This window comes from Schistocerca americana, chromosome X, assembly GCF_021461395.2.
Source record: "Schistocerca americana isolate TAMUIC-IGC-003095 chromosome X, iqSchAmer2.1, whole genome shotgun sequence".
In the NCBI taxonomy this organism is placed as follows: domain Eukaryota; kingdom Metazoa; phylum Arthropoda; class Insecta; order Orthoptera; family Acrididae; genus Schistocerca; species Schistocerca americana.
This window is the reverse complement of record NC_060130.1, coordinates 503,875,045-503,889,728: the sequence shown is the minus strand read 5'-3', so window position 1 is coordinate 503,889,728 and position 14,684 is coordinate 503,875,045. Positions and strand designations below refer to the sequence as shown.

Here is a 14,684-nt window from a genome sequence, read left to right as displayed (position 1 = left end):
TCTTTTATGGCACGCACATTGGTCGACACTTCCCAATAATAAATTGCGAGACGTGAAAGCTCTTCCCTGTGCTTGGACCTCTTCCTCCCGAACGCGTCGTCGGGAGGAGGTAATTTTAACTAGACTCCGGATAGGGCACTGTCTTTTTAGCCATCGACATCTTTTAAGTGGTGATCCTCCCCCACTCTGTCCCCACTGCTCTCAGCTGTGGACGGTAAGACACCTTTTACTTGAGTGCCCCTATTTTACTCCGTTACGCGCCCGTCTACAGCTGTCGCCTGATATATCTTCCATTTTAGCAGATGACATGCGCTCAGCCGATCGCGTTCTCGAGTTTATAAGTGCCAGTGAGATGACGACAGTCATTTGAAGCTCTTTCTGGGGACAACCAACCCTCTTCTATAGTGGTTTTTTAAGCTCTCCTATTTTTAGTTTATCCAATTTTTTGAGTCTCGTTCCCATTTCTGCCTTTTCCCAAGTCACAGACTGGGCGCTAATGACCATAGCAGTTTTGCGCCCTAAAACCATAAAAAATGAACGATACGTCTCGAGGCTAATAGCGCCCTAGCATCAATATCTACATCTGACATCCGTATTCTGAAAACCAGTGCATAGCGGATTGTACATTCCATTGCACAACGTATTGGGGTTTCTATCCGTTCCATTCGAAAATGATGTGCGGAAAAAGTGGTTGCTTCGTTGCCTCTGCAGTGATATGTAGGGCATTTCTGGAGACAGTTGGCGTCTATCTTCAAGCATCTGCACGAGAAGGTTATTCAGCATTTTCGTCACACTCTCCCTCGGCTCAAACAAAATTGTGGCCAGCGATGTTGTCTTTCTTTGTACTCGTTAAATATCTCTGTTAGTCTTACATGGTATGAGTTGATTACACTGGAGCAATATTCAGCGATGGGTCGTACAAATGGTTTTATAGCACTTTCGTTTGTAGACTGCCTAAATTTTATCAGTATCCTATCAATGAACTGCTGTACCCACAACTGATGCGAACATTCCTTTTCACGTCCCCACAAACTGTTACAGCGATACACTGACATGACAAAACTCTTAGGATTGCCATATGCAGATAAACAGATGGCGGTAGTATCGCTTAAACAAAGTATAAAAGGACAGTGCATTGGCGTACCTGTCGTATGTGCTCATGTGATTCATGCGAAAAGATTTCCAACATAATTATCACAGCACGACGGGAATTTGCGGACTTTTAACGCGGAATGGTAGTTGGAGCTAGACATATGGGACATTGAATTTCAGAAATCGTTAGGTGATTCAATATTCCGAGATCCACAGAATCAAGAGTGTGCCGAGAATACCAAATTTGAGGCATTGCCTCTCGCCACAGACAACGCAGTGGCCGACGGCCTTCACTTAACGACCGAGAGCAGCGGCTTTTGCGTGGAGTTGTCAGTGCTAGCAGACAAGCAACACATCGCAGACATCAATGTGGGACGTACGACGAACGTATCTGTTAAGACAGTGCTGCGAAATTTGGCGTTAATGGACTATGACAACAGACGACCGACGCAAGTGCCTTTGCTAACAGCACGACACCGCCTGCAGCGCTTCTCTGGGCTCCTAATCATATAGGTTGGACCCTAGACTACTGTAAAACCGTGGCCTGGTCAGATGAGTTCCGATCTCAGTTGGTAAGAACTGATGTTAGATTTTGAATGTGGCGCAGACCCCACGAAGCCATAGACCCAAGTTGTCAACAGGGCACTGTGCAAGCCGGTTGTGGTTATATAACAGTGTGGGGTGCGTTCACATGGAATGGACTGGATCCTCTGGTCCAACTGTGTCGATTATTGACTGGAAATGGCTATGTTCGGCTCGTTGGAGACCATTTACAGCTATTCATGCACTTCATGTTCCAAAACAAAGATGGAATTTTTATGGATGACAATGCGCCATAACACCAGGCCACGATTGTTCGCGGTAGGTTTGAAGACCATTCTGGACGATTCGAGCAAATGATTTGGCCTGCCAGATCGCCCGATATGAGTCCCATCAAACATTCATGAGACATAACTGGTAGGTCAGTTTGTGCACAAAATCCTGCACCGGCAACAGTTCCGCAATTATGGACGGCTATAGAGACAGCATGGCTCAGTATTTCTGAAGGGGTCTTCCAACGACTTGTTGAGTCCACGCGTTGTCGAGCTGCTGCGCTACACCGGAAAAAAGGAGGTCCGACACGATATTAGGAGTTATACCATGACTTTTGCCAACTCAGTTTATGTGCGTACACTGGAATGATAAAGACATTTGCGTGTTTGAGCATTAGTATAATTAATGTTAGTTTGATTTTTGTTGCATGTATGTATGTATGGCATTCTGCCTTATGGCAGATGTTGTCATGAGTTAAGCCTCTTCCACTTTCGTCTGTCCATAGCCAGTCTTTCCATTTCTGAATATTTGCCTCCTTTGATATTGTCCAGCATTTTATATCTTCTTTTTCCTCTTCCCCTTTTTCCCTCTATCATTCCTTCTATTCCTTCCTTCAATAATCAGTCCCTCCTCAAATAATGTCCAATCCAGTTCCGTTTTCTCTTTCTGATGACTTTCAGCATGTTTCTTTCTTCTCCAACTCTTCTTAATACTTCTTCATTCCTTACTCGGTCTTCCCATTTCACTTTTTCCATTCTTCTCCATATCCACATCTCTAGTGCCTCCTATCTTCTTTCATCTTCCCTCCTCAACGTCCAGGTCTCAGCCCCATATAGTGCAACGCTCCAGATGTAACATTTGGCAAGTCTTTTGCTCAGATGCATGTCGCCTTCATAACGCTGCAATTTTAATGGCTAGCGGTATATTACATATATTCCCGTACTATTCATGCTCCATCTTTGCTAACTTGTTATAGACAGTAAGAAAGAGCAGATTCCATCTTGGACATATCACAGACGACTAAGCATTATTTATCAGTGCGGCACCGCCAACATCGACGCGGCGTGCAGATGTCTGATATCAACATTTCGCGTGTTTTACACACATTGCTCACGCTAGACGTGTACCGCCTGAAACAGTCGTTTCCAAAGATTAGTTCCTGATGTCGGAACATTTCGCTACGATCCTTTCCCGCGTTTATTATATTAACCCCTAAGTTATTGGACACTTCGTAAATTTCTGCACCTGAATTTCGTGCAACGCAGCTTGTTTCTCTGAACGTAACGTCACGAGGCTAACAGTGCTCTACTATAAATATCTATATTTAACATCCATACTTTGAAAACCACTGTGAAGTGTATCCCATTGTACAATGTACTACAGAATTTCTACTCGTCATATTCGCATATGAATGTGACTGCTTAATCGCCTCTAGAGAGAGGCAGTGTATGTGTAGGTTAACGTCAGTGAGGAATGCGTGAGGCGGATACGGAAATCTTACAACTTTCTGGGCAATACGATGGGCACTTTCTGTAGCCTTAATGTGTTATCACCAGACGTTGCCCTCTTCCATACAAAATGCAACGGTACTTGAAAATGAAGAAAGCGATCCTCAAATGAAATACATCTTTCCTTTTCTCGTGTAATTCTCTATCTGTCTGATAAGTCACGGCACCCTATTTCCGTTTAAAAATTACAAGTAGCGTGCAAGATGGTGGCTTCCACAATGACCTGAACGTTTTCTACCTCTCCATCTGACACTACCTCTTGATTTCAAGTTTCTGTTTATTTGCCTGTTTTTGTTTTAGAAGGGTGGCTCCACGCCTGTGGACCACCTGCAGACTGTCGACTCCGGTAGCAGCCGATGACAGGATACGTGTTAAGACATCAGGGAATAACTTCCATGGTACTAAAGGATGTAGTTGAGGGCAAAAACTGAATGCAAAGACATAGATGACGATACATATCGTACTTCTAGACAGTTGTCAGACAGTTTTCGCTCCAGCGATGAACTTTCCAGAGGAAATTGTGTTGCGGAAGTTCAGAGACGTTGAGTTTCAGAAATGGTAAATTACTAGATACGCGAATCTTAACGTTATCTATTACTTTTTGTATGTAAATTTCGATTTTTTCCAAGATGTTTATAACATAATCTTTAGGTATATTATCTACATCTACATAGCTACTCCGCAAATCACACTTAAGGGCCTGGCAGACGGTTCAGCAACCCCCTTCATAATAATTGCAACAATTCTCTATAACTCCACTCTAGAACAGCGCGCGGAAAAAATGAAAACCTATATCGTTCCGTACGTGCTCTGATTTCCATTATCTTATTATGATGATCGTTTCTCCCTGTGTAGGTCGGAGTTAACAGAATATTTTCGCATTCGGAGGAGAAAGATGGTGATTAAAATTTCGTGAGAAGATCACGCCGCAACGAGAAACGCCTTTGTTTTAATCATGTCCACCTGAAATCCTGTATCATGTCCATGACACTCTCTCCCTTATTTCTCGATAATACAAAACATGCTGCCCTTCTTTGAACTTTCCCGATGTACTCCGTTAATTCCATCTGGTAAGGATCCCACTCCGAAAGAGGACGGACAAGCGTAGTGTAGGCAGTCTCCTTAGTAAGTCCGTTACATTTTCTAAGTGGCCTGCCAATAAAACGCAGTCATTGGTTAGAGTTCCCCACAACGTTTTCTATGCGTTCCTTCCAATTTAAGTTGTTCGTAATTGTAATTCCTAGGTATTTAGTTGAATTTGCGGTCTTTAGATTTGACTGATTCATTGTGTAATCGAAGTTTGATTCCTTTTAAGACTCATGTGTATGACCTCACACTTTATCATTATTATTTAGGGTCAGTTGCTAATATTCGCACCGTACAGATATCTTTTATAATTCATTTTGCAATTTTTTGATCTTCTGAATACTTGACGTTAAACGACAGCGTCATCTGGAAACCACATAAGTCGGCTGCACATATTGTCTCCTAAACCGTTTATATAGATAAGTAACAGCAGAGGGCCTATAACACTATCTTGGGAACACCATAAATAACGTCTGTTTTATTTGATGACTTTCCGTCAGTTACTAAGAACTGTGACCTCGCTGACAGGAAATAACGATTCCAGGCGCATAACTGAGACGATATTTTATAAGCACGCAATTTGATTATAAGCGGCTTGTGAGATACGGTGTGAAAATCCTTCTGGAAACCTATAAATACGGAATCGATTTGAAATCCCTTGTCGATAGCACTCAACACTTCGTGTGAGTAAAGACGTAGTTGTGTTTCACAAGGACGATGTTTTCTAAATCCGTGTTGACTATGTGCCAATAGGTCGTTCCCTTCGAGGTATTTCACAATGTTAGAACAGAATATATGTTCCAAAATCCTGCTGCATATTGAGGTTAATGATGTGGGCCTGTAATTTAGTGGATTACTCCTATTGTCTTTCTTGAATATTGGTGTGATCTGTGCAACTTCCCCAGTCTTTGGGTATGGATCTTTCGTCGAGCGAGTGATTGTATATGATTATTAGGTATGAAGCTATTGCGTCAACGTACTCCGAAAGGAACCTGATTGGTATACAGTCTGGACCAGAAGGCTTGCTTTTATTAAGTGTTTTAAGTTGTTTCACTACTCCGAGGATATCTACTTCTAAATTACTTATTTTGGTAGAACTTGCAAAGCATTTCCGATTTGTTCTACCTTGTGTTTTGGCTTCTCAAGTGTTAGTAAAAATCTTGATTAGTTACTTTCACAGTGTCTTGTATTTTCGTTAAAACTGATTCCAAAGTTTCTTCTTGGTTGTCCGATACATAATTTAGCGCAGTGGTCGCAAGAAATTTTTACAAAATTACATCTGAGAAGACAAAATCGTAAGGCAGAACAAATCGAAAATGCTTTGCAGATTCCATGAAATACGTAAAGGTCATGCCATGAACATCTTAGAAGAAATGGAACTTTACACACATACGAAAAATGTCCGAACAACTTCCACAATGAACAAACAGATCTGAAACATAAAAACTGCTTAGAAAATTTTATTGAAAAAATGTAAAAAGAAAAGGATAAAAATGGCAAGCCGCATAAAAACAATAGATAACCTTAAGATTCGCATATCTACAAATTTACACTCTCTGAAACTCAGACAATATCCCTGAACTTCCGCAATACAATTTCCTCTGTAAACGTAAAGCCCCGATTGGGCGAAAACCGTCAAATAGCTGTCAAGAAGTACGATATGAAATCGCCAAGATTCTAAAACGTAAGAAATTACGTGACTCATAATAATGACATTTTACAAGAGAGAAAACTCACTCCATGTACACCATTCCACCTAGACGTAAGTACAATATAATTTAGTATTAAATAGAAAGTACATAGCCGTAAGTATATTATAACAATTATGACAGCTCAATTGAAACCACTTGAAAATGGCAGTCCCGCCGAAACGAGCTCATTGTGAATCAACGTAATCAATATGAGCCATATAAAACAATCTGCAGGTAACACTGTACTTGTTGAAAGAAAATTTCACATCGTGTTGACCTTATGTACGCTGCGGGCCTATTAGAGAAGAAGTTGTAAAGTTGTTAGATGTTGTCGCCGTTGTAGTCGTAAAATTAACTGCATGACACATGTACTTCTCAAATTTTCAGACGAATGCTTTCAAATGCTGTACTTTCCTGAACTGCAACGGCCTGGACATAATGCTAAAGCTAACTTCTGAGCATTGGTGTAATGAAATGATTACTATTGTGTTACAATGTTTTCTATACTTTATTGGTATTGTTATTAGAATCTATAATGTTAGGAATTCTTCAGTCCAGTTGGCATGGCTGTAGAACTGATGAAAAGATGTCCATGTTGGTTTTTCCGTAAACTCTCAAGAGTCGATTCACCGGTTAATTTTAAGGTTGGTTTGTGGGGTTTAATCCAAACAACCCAGAAAAGTAGCTTCCAAAATAAATTTCGTTCAACTTCGAACAAAGATTGCATGTAAATAATGTAATAAATCCAATAACATGCTCATACATGCAGGTTTATAAGCAAGCAGTGTTATATATTGAACCAAAGTTAAATAAAATTTATTTGCTCTTTCTCGAATTTAAATATCATTTTTGATCGTTAGTTTTGTAGATAACCAAGGGGCTCCAGAACGAGATATCCTGGCAGATTAAAACTGTGTGCCGGACCGAGACTCGAACTCACGGGTCGTGAGTCGTGCTTGAGTAGCTCAGATGGTATAGCACTTGCCCGCGAAAGGGGAATATCCCGAGTTCGAGTCTCAGTCCGGCACACAGTTTTAATCCGCCAGGAAGTTTCAACCAAGGGGCTTTTCTCAGTCAGCCTCATTTTTCTCTGTATCAGATTTTTAATGTTAACATTAATGAAATATGAATAGAAATATATCTAATAAAATTGTTTAGCCTCATTTCCCAACTCGTCGGATACGCTCGATTTGGTCACATGACGTCATTTCAGTACGTTAAACAAAAAAAGAATAGCATACCTATTCATACTGATAGTACAAAACGATCTACTTTGCATATTATAATGTGAGTACTCGCCTTTTAGGTCACTTCCAATCCTTTTGAGAGAGCAGAAAACAGATTTAGGCCTATATCCTCTCAAATTACATTCTCAAACTCTCCGAATGACTTATATAAAAATGGCAGTATTAAAATATTGCCTCTCCTTGGACGGATTTCTGCGGACGCCCATGTGTCAAGCAAATAATCGAGGATATTTGGTCTAACTACAGCCGTGAGATGAAGAGGATGGCACAGCAGAGCAAGTCGTGGCGGACTGCGTCATACCAGTTTGAAAAATGATTTACAAAAAACAAATGAAAACAAAAGCAAAGACTGAATGAACATTGAGTATGACTTACGATGTGCACTGGCCGACACGACATCAAATCTACTGCAAAAGTTGAAGAACCCAAAAGAGGAAGAGGAAACGAATTAAAACTTCACGGGTTGAGATGATATACAATGTTATTTCAGTGATTACAAACTCGAGCCGAATTTACAGATTACTTGGCAGTATGAACCCACTTATCAGTATGAGGTTGCATCCCGTCTGGCCTGAATGCATGAACTGATTTGCTTGGGAAGGACGCTGTAAAGACTTTGTATACTCTCCTGAGGTAAGCTGGCCGACAACTGTTGTAACTGGTTCTTGGTACGGATACTGACACTGGGACAGAGTTGATGACCGCGCTTGTCGAATACATGTTCTATCAGGGACAGATTTGGGGAGCTTGCTGACCATAGAAGTACCTTATCACTCAGGCAGTTCACAGAGACAGGCGCCACAGGTAGATGAGCATTGACCTGTTGGAAAATGGCACTGCGATGCTGTCGCATGATAGGTAACAACGAGGACGCAGTATGTCCGTGACGCACCGTCGCCACTAGCCATAACCTGTAGTAGTAGTATCTGACGGCTCCCCACACCGCGGCGCTAGGAGTACAATAACACTGCTGTGCCTCTCAAAAACACTGAAAGAATGGGACCTCTCCCCAGGTTGTGGCCGTACTTACCGAAAGTGACCATCCAGGGTACTGCAGAACCGCGATTCATCGCTAAAAACAATGCGAGCACATTCGTGAGCTGTTCATGCTTTCCGGTCACGACACCACTCCAGACCCAGCCGGTGCGTTGTAACGCCAACGGCAATTTACGAATGGAACGGTAATTCCCTAGTCCAGACGTTGCTAGTTGGCCTTGCCGCAGTGGTAACACCGGTTCCCGTCAGATCACCGAAGTCAAGCGCTGTCGGGCTGGGATAGCACTTGGATGGGTGACCATCCGGTCTGCCGAGCGCTGTTGGCAATCGGGGCGCACTCAGAATATCCACATCCAATGACGCCTGAGAGCTGAGGATGACACGGGGGCCGGTTGGTACCGTTGAACCTTCATGGCCTGTCCGGACGGAGTTTAGTTTACTTTAGACTTGTCAGTTACCAATGGTGTGGGACGGCATGATTGTTGGAGGGAGTTCATTAATTGTTCTCTGATCAGACTTGATCGACTGGAACCTTGACGTCTAGTATACCTGACCACACGTTCCTATGCTATCTAACATCGGACAGCTTTCACATCCGAATGCCCCACAAATATGTATACTGCACAGTTCGACCAGCCGGCCAAACGAGTCTCCTTTCAAACTCTGTCACGTGCTGATAATGCTGTCTCACACGAGCACGCACCATCTCAGTGTCTTTCACAGTGACCACTCAGCATCTGACGCTGTTCCTGTTGCTTATATACCTTGCCAGCCCTGGTGGCAGCACTAGACACGAAGAACACTAACGTACTGTGGTGACCTTCCTATCTGCCCCAGATAATTGCATCTCCAATCATTTAATATCCTCCGATGGTGCCTACGTGCACGAAGTTATATTGACAGCCGACCATGTCTTCTAGATGTGTCACTTTCTTCAGGCAATGTATAAAAAAGGATAATTAAAATTAAGCAGAACCCTGATTGACCCTCTGTTAATCCTATTGGACGCAGATCCGAATATTCGAATGTTCTTCGTGGATAGGCTACGTTTCTGCAGGATTCCTCCAACGAATCTGTCTGGCTTTTGAGTTTCCTGCGATTAGATTTATGTTATCGTTCCACTTTATATAGTTTGAGTGTGCTTACTCCCAGATGTTTAATGGATGTGACTGCTTCCAGTGATGTTTCATAAATCGCGTGATCGTACAGTAATGGGTCTTTCTGTTTATTTATAGGTAATACATGACATTTTTACGCGCGTTCCTAACCAAATGTTGATCCTGTCGAGGTATTCCTGCATTTAGCCACTATTTTCTAGCATTGCAACATCTCTGTTTACAACATCGTCATTTGCGAAGAGTCTCATGGAATTTCCGACGTTATGAACTAGGCTGTTTATATACGAGTGCGTGCTGGAAAATAATGCCTCATAATTTTTATATGTAAACTCTTAAAGATTTTTAGCTGAAACAAACGTTATTAACGTTCTATATCTTTATTCCTCACATCTAGGTATTTATACTAAAGAGCCAAAGAAACTGGTACATCTGCCTAATATCGTGTACGGGCCCCGCGAGCATGCAGAAGTGCCGCAACGCGACGTGGCATTGACTCGACTAATGTCTGAAGTAGTGCTGGAGGGAACTGACACCACGAATCCTGCAGAGATGTCCATAAATCCGTAAGAGTACTAGCGGCTGGAGATCTATTCTGAACAGCACGTTGCAAGGCGTTTCAGATATGTTCAATATTGTTCATATCTGGGGAATTTGGTGGCCAGCGGAAGTGTTTAAACTCAGAAGAGTGTTCCTGGAGCCACACTGTAGCAATTTTGGACGTGTGGGGTGTCGCATTGTCCTGCTGGAATCGCCAAAGTCCGTCGGAATGCACAATGGACATGAATGGGTTCAGGTGACCAGACAGCATGTTTATGTACGTGTCACCCGTCAGAGTCGTATCTAGACGTATCAGGGTTCCCATATCACTCCAACCGCACGCCCAACACCGTTGCAGAGCTTCCAGCAGCTGACTTGCAGAGTCCATGGATTCATCAGGTTGTTTCTCCACTCGCACACGTCCATCCGCTCGATATAATTTGAGACGAGACTCGTCTGACCAGGTTCAAATGGCTCTGAGCACTATGGGACTTAACATCTGAGGTCATCAGTCCTCTAGAACATAGAACTACTTAAACCTAACTAACCTAAGGACATCACACACATCCATGCCCGAGGCAGGATTCGAACCTGCGACCGCAGCAGCATCGCGGTTCCGGACTGAAGCGCCTAGAACCTCTCGGCCACCAAGCGTCTGACCAGGCAACATGTTTTCAGTCATCAACGGTCCAATGTCGGTGTTGACGGGCCCAGGCGAGGAGTTAAGCTTTGTGTCCTGCAGTCAACAAGGGTACACGAGAGGGCCTTCGGTTACGAAAGCCGATATGGGTGATGTTTCTTTGAATGGTTCGCACGCTGACACTTGTCGATGTACCAGCACTGAAATCTGCAGCAATTTGCGGAAGGGTTCCACTTCTGTCACGTTGAACGATTCTCTTCAGTCGTCGTTGGTCCCGTTCTTGAAGGATCTTATTCCAGCCGGAGCGATGTCGGAGGTCAGATGTTTTACCGGATTCCTGATATTCACGGTACACTCGTGAAATGGTCGTACGGAAAAATCCCTGCTTCATCGCTACCTCGGAGATGCTGTGTCCTATCGCTCGTGCGCCGACTATAACACCACTTTCAAACTCACTTAAATCTTAATAATCTGCCATTGTAGCAGCAGTAACCGATCTAACAACTGCGCCAGACACTTGCTATCTTATATAGGCGTTGCGGACCACAGCGCCGTATTCTGCCTGTTTACATATCTCTGTATTTGATTGCGCATGCCTATACCAGCTTCTTCAGCGCTTCAGTGTATTACTCAACATAGTCACCCCGGTGACGGACACACATCTCCTACCGAAAGACCTGTTTGTTGATACTTTAACTGTAGAATTATTGGCTTTGCTAACGCTGCCACAAATTCGCCTCTCCTTGCATCCCTTCATCATCATCAAAGTGGAGACCTCGAATGTGTTCTTTTTAAGTTTTGGGAACAGATGAAAATCGGATGAAGCCAAGTCGGGACTGTATGGAGGATGGTGAATGACCGTGAACGTTAGGCGTCTTGTTGCAGACGTCGTAACGCTCGGGTGTCATCTGGCATTGTCATGCTGAAGGAGAGGGTGCTCCACGTGCGGACGAACTCATGGAATCCGAAACTCGATTACGATACGCTGTTTCCCACGCACCGACATAGCTACGTTACCATGCTACATGCTACAATCGGAGCCCTTGAGTGGCAGGGCGCTGCAAAATGTAGACACGAAGAATAAAGACGTAGAATGTTAATAACTTTTGTTCTTTTTAAAAAGCTTGAAGAGTTTTCACATAAAATATTCGAAGGCACAGTTTTCCAGTACGTCGTCGTATATTGTGAAAGTTATTCGTCCTAGCCGGCCGAAGTGGCCGTGCGGTTCTAGGCGCTGCAGTCTGGAACCGCGAGGCCGCTGCGGTCTCAGGTTCGAATCCTGCCTCGGGCATGGATGTGTGTGATGTCCTTAGGTTAATTAGGTTTAACTCGTTCTAAGTTATAGGGGACTAACGACCTCAGAAGTTGAGTCCCATAGTGCTCAGAGTCATTTTTTTATTCGTCCTATAACACTCCATTCGTGTACTCCCGAAATTACATATGCGTCTGACGATTTCTTTCCGTTGAGAATAACATGCTGTATTCCGTTTTCTACGACGTATTTTAAACAATCACACAGCTGGTCTGATATTCCATACGTTATTCATCAGGTGACAATTCGTAACAATATCGAACGCTTTCTGGAAGTCAAGGAACACGGCATGAAAAATCCACGAGCCCGCGTGAAATTTGTTTTATTCACATTAACTAAGTATTATTCTTCATTCACCATTTTTTTTAAATATTAAATTGAGCTAGGTTCTATATTTTTGGGCTATTCGTCGATATCTGCTCTTTTTCAGGCATAATAGCCTGATAGAGGTTGGAAGAGTATCTCTACTCCCTAAGGGCAACACGTTTATGATGCGGGTGCAGGAGGTACCTCTCCATCATAAGACTTCGCTGCCTCGCAGGCGTCTTCTCGCCACTCCCTCTGCTGTCAGCAACACAAGCGGCGTGCCTATGCACTTCCTTTGAAGGGATTTATTTACTCGGAAATTCCACATTTGGAGTAAGTGTGCTCTCATTCTGAACTTAGCTCGTCCGTCAACATCGACATAAATACTCTGCGCCTCACAGAGCCCATGGACGCAGTGGGGAGTAGGATGCCGTTACTTATTTACACTTGCGAGACGTTTGTAGAACATTCATACAGAAAACACTGAAAATCAAATTTTCCGCCACGAATTTCATATCTTACCTTATACTGTATATGTTTTGGTGTGATATGGTAAAATATAAATGTCGTGTGACTAGGGCCTCCCGTTGGGTAGACCGTTCGCCGGGTGCAAGTCTTTCGATTTGACTCCACTTCGCCGACTTGCGCGTCGATTGGCATGAAATGATGATGATTAGGTCAACACAATACCCAGTCCCTGAGCGGAGAAAATCTCCGACCCAGCCGGAAATCGAACCCGGGCACTTAGGATTGACATTCTGTAGCGCTGACCGCTCAGCTACTTTTTTTTTTTTTCGTTGTGTTTGGTCGTTGCGGACGTCACATGACATCTGTTCAAGTTCGTTTGTTGAGTGGAAGCACTCAGTTTTTTTATTACAGAGGCCAATCAGCTCTCTGACCGAACACGCTGAGCTACCGTGCCGGCATTACTAGCGCGGACACAAAGGAATTAAAGACATTTGCTGCTTGTGTGCATTGATTTATATCAATGGGGCAAGTTGGAAATTTGTGCAGAACGAGGATTCGAACCTGCGTCGTCTTCTTACTAGGCAGACGCTCTGACCAGTACGCCATCTGGACCCTGTGGTCACCGCAATTGCAGGGACTACCATAGTACGTCTCCCGTCAGACCCAAATGCTCAACTTATACCACACACTGCTGATACAATGCCCCCACTCATTAGCCTCATTACTCGTGGCATCTCGCCGATTCCCCTAAGAGTTCGAGCTTGAGGTTGTGGTGACAATTGTGTCCGGATGGCGTAGTGGTCAGTGTATCTGCCTTGTAAGTAGGGGACTCCGGTTCAGAATCCCGGTCCGGCACAGATTTTCAAGCCGGCCGTTGTGACCGATCGGTTCTAGGCGCTTCAGTCCGGAACCGCGCTGCTACTACGGTCGCAGGTTCGAATCCTGCCTCGGGCATGGATGCGTGTGCTGTCTTTAGGTTAGTTAGGTGTAAGTAGTTCAAGTTTTGGCTCTGATCACTATGGGATTTAACTTCTGAGGTCATCCGCCCCCTAGAACTTAGAACTACTTAAACCTAACTAACCTAAGGACAACACACACACCCATGCCCGAGGCAGGATTCGAACCTGCGACCGTAGCGGTCGTGCGGCTCCAGACTGTAGCGCCTACAACCGCTCGGCCACACCGGCCAGCTGTAGTTCCAAGTCTATGGGACTGATGACCTCAGATGTAAATTCCCATAGTGCTTAGAGCCATTTTGTAAACAGATTTTCAACTTGCCCCATTAATATAAATCAATGTCCACTGGCAGCTAATATTTTTAACTCCTTTGTATCTTGAATCACAGTGGCTATATGATCGAAATGGTGTCTGTTCTTTAGGACGTATATGAAAGAACAAATACCACTTATGGATGATATAATTGTTTGGGACACGACATCTAGGTCTTTAGCACCCATCCAGAAATCGGATGAGGCGAATATGGTTAAAATGAGTAAGTGTTAAAAATTCTACCAGAATAAAAAGTATTTTTTTCTAGTGTTCCTTCTGTGAAACTAGCACACCGGATAAAACATTAGTCATCCTCGGAGGCAAGACTGTAATATCGTGTAACACCGTCTCCGGTCTTCTTAATAGCCTCATTTCGGCGAAGAATGCGCCACATTCACTTCTCCCACTGATTGACGCTTACATCCCGCACAGCTAGCAACCTGCGAGCATGCCGACTGTTTAGTTCCACCACCTGCTGCTCCATATAGTCGCAGATGTTTTCGGTGGGATTAAAATTGGGTGATCGAGGCGCGCGGTGCGACAGGATGACTGTGTGATTGCCAGACCAGGGACGCACGCGTACAGCTCTGTGGTGAGCACA

At 43.7% G+C, this 14,684-nt stretch overlaps 1 protein-coding gene and 1 pseudogene across 4 annotated transcripts in view; one reads left to right on the top strand and one right to left on the bottom strand.

The window, feature by feature from the left end:
* Positions 1-14,684, bottom strand: part of LOC124556606 — a 445,831-nt gene that overhangs the window by 121,152 nt on the left and 309,995 nt on the right. The window lies entirely within an intron of this gene.
* Positions 8,641-8,759, top strand: LOC124557002 (annotated as a pseudogene).